Genomic DNA, 9,041 nt, shown 5'->3' with positions numbered 1-9,041 from the left:
CAGTATGTGGCCCCAGATATCCACTTAGTGAGGCATTCCAGTGATGCATTTCATCAGAAATTCAGTAAGACACATAGATATAATTCATAATATTTCCTCCGTCAATAAAACTTAGTTTATTATTAACTATTGTAAACCGGAAACATCAGGGAACTGAAGTTTTCAAGTGAAAAACAGAGTAGGAAAACAATAAAAACCTTTATAATTGCACTTCACAGCTTGCAAAAGCTTTTCACGTACCATTAACATACTTATCTATAAAACATCGTTGAAAAGTAGATTATTTTCATTTTATTCTCTATAGTAGCTCCATTGCCCAGAACAGCATGTAACACACAGTAGACCTTTCATAAAGAACTATCAAATGTAGAATCGAGCTCGGAGTTCAAGGCTGTATCCAGATTCTCAGAGATGATAAGATGTAGAGGAACCAGAAACAGATCTTAGCATCTGAATCCAAATCCTGCATTCTTTCCCCTCAATCACACTGTCTCCTGCCCCCAGGGTAAGGTTTCACAGAACTGTAATTATTTAAGACATTCTATATTTTCTAGATGACAATAACTTCAAGATAAGTGGAGTGCTTAAAAAACCCCGATTAAACAACAACAAAAAAAGATCACTCTTGTGTCAACAAGGGAAGAGATAGCCAGTAACACAACTACTTTGATACACATTTTTGCTTTCCTCAAAGTACACTCAGCAAACCACCTAGATCATGGTATGAACAAGTGAAACAAACCAAATTTCAAAACCAGGTTGAATGGAAAGATGCATTGGTTGAACTTGCTTGGAAATAATATGAAGAGAGAGGAAGTAGACAGATCTATAGATAAAAACAACATTGGCCTTTGCCATGAACAAGGGGGTTCATTTTCCTATTTCTACATACGTTTGAAATCTTTCGAAATCAAAACAACGCCAACAACAACAACAACAAAAACTCTCCTTCAAATAAACCAGTGTATTAACATTAGGTCACCATTGTGTAAGGCACATGTGTACTAATCACTAACACAGGCTCTGAAGGGAACACATGCTTTGTGCAGCCATTGGCTCCATCTTGAAAACTCAGATATTAAATAATTTTTTCATAGACAGTTAGCAGGAGATTATTTTTAAAAAATAAAATATAGGCCAGGCACAGCGGCTCATGCCTGTACTCCCAGTGCTTTGGGAGGCCGAAGCAGGTGGATCACCTAAGGTCAGGAGTTCATGACCAGCTTGGTCAATATGGTGAAACCCTATCTCTACTAAAAATACAAAAATTAGCTGGTTGTGGTGGCGCACTCCTGTAGTCCCAGCTACTCGGGAGGCTGAGGTAGAAGAATTGCTTGAACCTGGGAGGCGGAGGTTTCAGTGAGCCAAGATCACACCACTACACACCACCCTGGGCTACAGACAGAACAAGACTCTGTCTCAAAAAAAAAAAAAAAAAAAAAAAAAAAAGAGAGAGAGAGAGATACACTTGAATATTTAATAAAATGAAAATGTTATAGAAAACCATGTTTTATGAGTTGGGGCCACTCCATTTGCATTGGACTTGAGGAGGCATATTTGCTCTTTGGTTAAACAGGAATATTTAGCATTTACTTGTTTTTTTTTGTGCATTACAATTTTTTTCGTTTAAGAATCAGTTTCGGCCTGGCACAGTGGCTCACGCCTGTAATCCTAGCACTTCAGGAGCCTGAGGCAGGTGGATCACTTGAAGTCAAGAGTTTGAGACCAGCCTGGCCAACATGGTAAAACCCCATCTCCACTAAAAATGCAAAACTTAGCCAGGCATGGTGGCACATGCCTGTAATCCCAGCTACTCAGGAGGCTGAGGCAGGAGAATTGCTTGAACCCTGGAGGGGGAGGTTGCAGTAGGCCAAGATCGCACCACTGCACTCCAGCCTGGGTGACAGAGTGAGACTCTGTCTCAATTAAAAAAAAAAAAAAAAAAAAAATTATGAAGTAATATTGCTGTTCCTCAGTTTATCATCTGTAAAATGAATAAAAACAATAGCAGCTGCCTTTTACAGCTGCTGTGAGGATAAAATGATTCAATATACGGAAAGCTCTGGAATAGGGCTTGACCCAAAGGAAGTCTCAGTAAATATTAGCTGTTGTTATGTGAGAGAATTAAATACTAGGAGAAGAAACATATCACCAAATTGACACTTCAGGGACAGTTGAGAAGTTACTATAGCCTACGCCGGGGCTCAAATTTACTTTCGTGTGTTGAATCATTAATAGCAAGGGAAATACCTAACTCGTAACCTACTGTGCTCAGGCCACAGGAAAATGTCACCCTAGTAGTGAGAGAGACATTAAATATTTTACTCTACCAGCTGCTCAGAGCAAAGCAGCCTGGGGTGTATCCATTACTGCCTTTTTCAGATCTCCTGAAACATGTCACAAACCCCAAACTCTAGAATTTCGAATATAATATGAACAAAACATCTTAGAGTTGGTATCTTTGCATAGTGAATAAACAAGGGATTTTTCAGAATGATAAAGTGTTTTTGTTTATGGTGGTTTTTTTTTGAGAAATAGAAATTGTCTTTATATCTGACACCTCTGCCACAATATCCAGTGTATATCTTGCCAGTAAGAGACACATTACACCGGCCAGCCTAAAATAGTCTCAGGTTGTTTACCAACAACGTATAATTGTGCATTGGAGAACCCAGAGCTGAGCATATTCATATATTCATGTTACACTTCCATCAGAATTGCCTTATTAAATGGTTCTAATGCTGGCATCCTACATAAATGGTAAAATTCATGCATTATATAACAACATCAACATTTGGGAAGGGAAAGATTATAACAGATGCTGAATCTTTTAATTTTTTCTCTACCAAGATAAAAAAAAAAAAATCCTTGATATGTGCTTGCTTCAGCAGCACATATACTAACATTGAAATAACGTAGACAAGATTAGCATGGCCTTTGCGCAAGGATGACAAACAAATTCATGAAGCATTCCATTTGTAAAAATAAAAAAAAAATTAAAACCCTTGATAAAATGTCCTGCGGTTTTGAAAGTTTCACATTGACTGCTTAATTAATTTAATTCTTGATTATTTGTGTGTTGACTGACTGATATAGTGATTATCGGTGAATCCCAGGCTGGTCTCCCTTTCTGGTCAGCTGCCTGGCCTCACTTAAGTTTACATAGGCGAACTCCCAAAGGGAGCTTTGAACTTTTAACTGTTTAAAAAGCAGTTAGAGGTGATCAATATTCTAATTGTTTCCAGGTCTCGAAAACAGAGAATCCCATATTCTCTCCTGTTCTCTACAGAGTCACAGCAGTGTGATTCCAATTCAATCCAGTCTCCAGCCATAACATAATTAACAGTGCAGCACTGCCAGGGACAGACAGATGAGGAGGGCTTGCGTGCATCCAGACACCAGGCTCCCTGCTGAACCATTTGAGCTTAAGTTATGTGGTTCATTATCCCCCTTTACCCCTAAATACTTCAGGGGTGGTCTCTCACATTCTCTTACATAACCACCGTAGAATTATCAACTTTAGACAATTTAACATTAACAATAACATTCACAGTTATCTAATAGTCTGATTTTGTCATTGACCCAATGATATCAATTATAGTATTATTTTTCTCCTCTAGCCCGGATCCAGTCTAGAATCAGGTGTTACTTTAAGTAGCCATGGCCTTTAATCTGAAACATTTCCACAACATATATATATATGTGAGACTGAGTTTAGCTCTATCTTCCAGGCTGGAGTGCAGTGGCATGATCTTGGCTCACTGCAACCTCCACCTCCTGGGTTCAAGCTATTCTTGTGCCTCAGCCTCCCAAGTAGCTGGGTTACAGGTGCCTGCCACCATGCCCAACTAATTTTTATATTTTTAGTAGAGACAGGGTTTTACCATGTTGGCCAGGCTGGTCTCTAACTCCTGACCACAGGCGATCTGCCCACCTTGGCCTCTGAAGGGGTGGCCTGCCCCTCTACACCTGTGGGCGTTTCTCGTTAGGTGGAACGAGAGACTTGAAAAAGAAATGAGACACAGAGACAAAGCATAGAGAAAGAAAAAGTGGGCCCAGGGGACCGGCACTCAGCACACAGAGGACATGCGCCGGCACTGGTCTCTGAGTTCCCTCAGTATTTATTGATCACTATCTTTACCATCTTAGAAAAGGGAAGTGGCAGAATAATAGGATCATAGTAGCAAGAAGGTCAGCAGAAAGACATATGAATAAAGATCTCTGTGACATAAGTTTAAGGAAAAGTGCTGTGCCTTGATATCCATATGTAAACATCTCCAGAAACCTTTTTAGTGCATAAAGAGCAGCATTGCTGCTAGCACGTCCCACCTTGGGGTTGGGGGTAGGGTCACAGATTAACAGCATCTCAAATACAGAACAAAATGGAGTCTCTTATGTCTACTTCTTTCTATATAGACACAGTAACAGGCTGATCTCTCTTTCTTTTCCCCACAGGGCTCCCAAAATACTGAGATTACAGGCGTGAGCCACTGCGCCCGGCCTCCACAACCTGTATTTGTCATTTACAACACTGACATTAAAAGATTAGGGTATTCCTTCTCTCTCTCTCTCTCTCTTTTTAAACAGAACCTCCCACCTTTGGGCTTTCTCAGTCATTTCCTTGGGATTGAATTCAAGGTCTCTGTTCTTGCTGGAACATCACATAGGTGATGATGTGACATCTGGAGGCACATGAGGTCTCCGCCCCTTGTCAGTGATTGCATTTTGATTTTATACTTTGGTCATGTGGTTAATGTGTTATTTGATTTCTCCACTGTATATATTTTTTGAACTTGTAATTTATGGGGAGACACTTTTAAGACATTGCGAATGTCCCGTTCCTTATCACAATTTCCTCCTAAACGTGACATTCATGGACGGTACTCCCCTGATCCAGTCTCTACTACAATGGCCATGAAGGACGATTTCACAGCACCCATTCCCTCCATGCATATCAGTCAGCCTGGGCATGCCGCTGTAAGCATAGCCTCCCTACTTTCCACTTACTAGTTAGTAATCAATATGGATGTGTAAATTCCTATTTTTTTTCCAATGGCATGTAATTCCTTACTGTCCATAATTATTTTGGTGTCCACATGGTCCCTGGTTTGGCCAATAAAAGCACTTTCAAGCTAGCACATGTGTCCTTGTGACAGGCTCCCGTTATTCTTTCAGCATGTCCATACCGTGTGACAATAACAAGATGTTCCAGGCTCAAGTTGTACCTCTCCTGCCCCAGCCTGTAATCAGCCATTTCTTCTGGTAGCCCTGGTTCCTTTGAATGGGAAATGATAATAGAGACCAAGATCTTGGCACTTGATGTGCTTGTTACTAGTGGGGTGGCTTTGCTTCTTGGTCCTTTGGTGGACAGAGCTAAGTAAAAAATATATATACACACACACATACATATACACTTATGCACACACACATGCTACATGGGAATACTTATACATGCATGTATTTCAGAAATCAGTTCATACCTATTCCTCCAATTCCAATTGATTCCCACAATGTTCTTTTCCCCCATCTCCCATTTCGTATCTATATGTTCCTTCTTTCTCAGTGAGAACCCTGGATCTCCAAAACAATAACTCATTTGCTCAGTGCTAAAATGCATCTAAAACTGTTTCAGAGTTGCTTTGCCAGTATCACTACATAAAGTATACTGTAAGAGTTTAAAATTTCTTTGCAAGTGTCCCTCATCACCCAACTTTAGACAAGATGGAGCATAGATCATAGAATACTGTGTTCATAGCTCCCTGGATTATTTCTGTTTTTCCCCTCTTCACTGTGGTTATGGAATTCATTTGAAATACAATTGGGTTTCTTCATTTCAAGTTGCTCTCAGTTTTAGGGTTTCCCCATCCCTATTTTATATATATATATATATATACTGATATTTAAATATAACTTTAAAAAATAGGGATGGGGGTCTCACTATGTAGCTCAGGTTGGTCTTGAGTGGGAGGAGCATTTGGTCCTCAGCTCAAACGATCCTCCCACCTCAGTCTCCCGAAGTGCTGAGATTATAGGCATGAGCCACCGAGTCTGGCCCCATCTTGATTTAAATTTATTTTTGAATATGTAGGACATAGGCTCCCCAAAGCCAAAACTATGCAAAAGGGTGTCTTAGAAAAGTAACCTTCCTCACATAATCCCTTCTCCTTGTTCCCACCCACTCTTTGTTGGTAACCGACTTTACTGTTTTCTGTTTATCCTTTCTGTGTGTTTTATAAAGATAAGAAGATAGGCCAGGCGCGGTGGCTCACTCCTGTAATCCCAGCACTTTGGGAGGCTGAGGTGGGTAGATCACCTGAGGTCAGGAGTTCCAGACCAGCCTGTCCAACATGGAGAAACCCTGTCTCTACTAAAAAAAAAAAAAATACAAAATTAGCCGGGCATGGCGGCGCATGCCTGTAATCCTAGCTCCTTGGGAGGCTGAGGCAGGAGAATTGCTTGAACTCAAGAGGCAGAGGTTGTGATGAGCCAAGATTGTGCCATTGCACTCCAGCCTGGGCAACAAGAGCAAAACTCCGTCTCAAAAAAAAAAGAAGATGGTTATATTTTTCCATATGTTTCCTTTTTTCTTTTACGAAAGTAGAATATATATGTTCTTTTGCACTTTGCTTTTTCCACTTAGCAATATCTCCTATAATCACTAGAAGTCACTTCTCAGGCAACTGTTTGCAAGTAGAGAAATATTTATGGCTTATGTCTGTGTATAAATCATTTTCCTGGAAAACTTTTTAAAGAAATCCATAGGCTGGTCACGGTGGCTCACGCCTGTAATCCCAGTACTTTGGGAGGCTGAGGCAGGAGAATCACGAGGTCAAGAGATTAAGATCATCCTGGCCAACATGGTGAAACCCCATCTCTACTAAAAATACAAAAATTAGCCGGGCGTACTGGCGCGCCCCTGTAGTCCCAGCTGCTCGGGAGACTGAGGCAGGAGAATCACTTGAACCTGGGAGGTGGAGGTTGCAGTGAGCTGAGATGGCACCACTGCACTCCAGCCTGGGCGACAGAGTGAGACTCCATCTCAAAAAAAAAAAAAAAGAAAGAAATCCATAGATCCCACCATGGCTTGCTTCCCTTTCTTTCTCTGTTTTCCAAGACAGAAGTCTTCATCTACCACCCTAGGTTCTTAAAGTCTAGCTTTCCTTTAAAGTCTCAACTTTAACTGGGGGAAATTACTGCAGTAAATTTATCAACCTCTAGGCAAGATATTTATGACTCCAGGGACCTTCCCTAGGCAAAATTTCAATCTAAGGTAATAGCTCCAATAGTAGCAACTAAGTAAATATTCACTGAAAAATTTTCAAAAATCACCGTGTGATCCTTTAATCCCTGACAGATAATCTGGTAACTCATGGCAAGTGGTTATCAAAGAAACCAGGAAGGGCCAGGCATGGTGGCTCACGCCTGTAATCCCAGCACTTTGGGAGGCCGAGGCAGGCGGATCACGAGGTCAGGAGACGGAGACTATCCTAACATAATGAAACCCCATCTCTACTAAAAATACAAAAAAAAATTAGCCGGGCATGGTGGCGGGAGCCTGTAGTCCCAGCTACTCTACTCGGGAGGCTGAGGCAGGAGAATGGTGTGAACCCGGGAAGCGGAGCTTGCGGTGAGCAAAGATTGTGCCATTGCACTCCAGCCTGGGCAACAGAGTGAGACTCAGTCTTAAAAAAAAAAAAAAAAAGAGGTATTTGGATGACTCAGAACAGGCCACCATCGCTGTCAGGAAACTCCTAGTCCTGCCCCATGCAAGCCAACTGCAGCTTCATTGTCTCTGACTGGCAGTTGCTACCACCCTCCTACCATTCCCATCATGTAGGAGAGCTGCTAGGAGGTCCACTCACTTAGTCACTAGCACCCAAGTTCAAAGGCACTAGAAAGAAGCTATCACTCCAAACCCTCTACACACCAGCAAGAAGGAGATTGGTACTGCAGTACCTGGATATTCCAAGTTGGCCAATCTCTCCAAATCTCTCCAATACACAAAGATGGGGGGAGGAAATGACTAAAAATTATCCTCCCACATAGTGATTTTAATTCCCGGTAGAAAGCCAAAGATGAATTCAGTACAGTAATATCGCGATTCGCAAAGTCTCAGGATTAACATTTCATAAACACAATCACCCTAGGATAATGCCTGAGTGGATGAGATACTTGAGTAGCTTCTGCTTCTACCTGTCCTAGATCCAGCAGAGGGAAAGGGCCTGTCCCTAAGGCCCTGCCAGCTGGGAACAGAGCCTGCAGGCCCAGAGATGCCTGAGGAACCCCCTCTGTGGCCAGCCCATCTCCACCTTCGCCTTGCTCTTCCACCTTCACCAAACTGAACATGGTTTCTTTTAAGGGAAAGAGCAGCTAGTGGCTTCCACAAGATCCAGGCCAAGAGTAATGCACGTTCTGGCACTTAACCTGAACCTCCTGCAACCTCTTCTCATCTTCATGAAGCTTCTGACAAGGAAATGTGGCTATACTATATCCTCCTCTTTGTTCCCCAAGGTAATAAGGAAGATACTTTTTATTTTTTTATTTAAGATGGAGTTGGCTGGGCGCGGTGGCTCACGCCTATAATCCCAACACCTTGGAAGGCCGAGGTGGGTGGATCATGAGGTCAGGCGCTGGAGAGCAGCCTGACCAGCATGGTGAAACCCCGTCTCTACTAAAAATACAAAAATTAGCCAGGCATGGTGGTGCGCGCCTGTAGTCCCAGCTACTCCAGGAGGCTGAGGCAGGAGAATCGCTTGAACCCAGGAGGCAGAGGTTGCAGTGAGCTGAGATTGCACCACCGCCCTCCAGCCTGAGCGACAGAGTAAGACTCTGTCTCAAAAAAACAATAAAATAAAATAAAATGAAGCCTTGGCTGGAGTGCAAACTGTCTGAGAAATCCTTTGAGAGCGTGTGGTTGTAGGAATATGAAGTAGATAAACCGGCTATTCTGATTCCTGTAGCAGTAGCCATTCCTAACCCTGTAAGTAGCGGTATTAGTTGTATGGTTTTGCATTGACAGACTTGAGCTTTGAGGGGTATTG

General features: G+C 42.1%; 1 non-coding gene across 1 annotated transcript; it reads left to right on the top strand.

Annotated features, from left to right (window-relative positions):
• Positions 1-2,875: 2,875 nt before the first annotated feature.
• Positions 2,876-2,982, top strand: LOC111546877. The gene has a single exon (XR_002732959.1). It is a non-coding gene; the product is annotated as a U6 spliceosomal RNA (small nuclear RNA).
• The last annotated feature ends 6,059 nt before the right edge of the window (positions 2,983-9,041 follow it).

The sequence above is a fragment of the Piliocolobus tephrosceles genome, chromosome 18, assembly GCF_002776525.5.
Source record: "Piliocolobus tephrosceles isolate RC106 chromosome 18, ASM277652v3, whole genome shotgun sequence".
Taxonomy (NCBI): domain Eukaryota; kingdom Metazoa; phylum Chordata; class Mammalia; order Primates; family Cercopithecidae; genus Piliocolobus; species Piliocolobus tephrosceles.
This window is presented reverse-complemented; position numbering and strand designations above follow the sequence as displayed.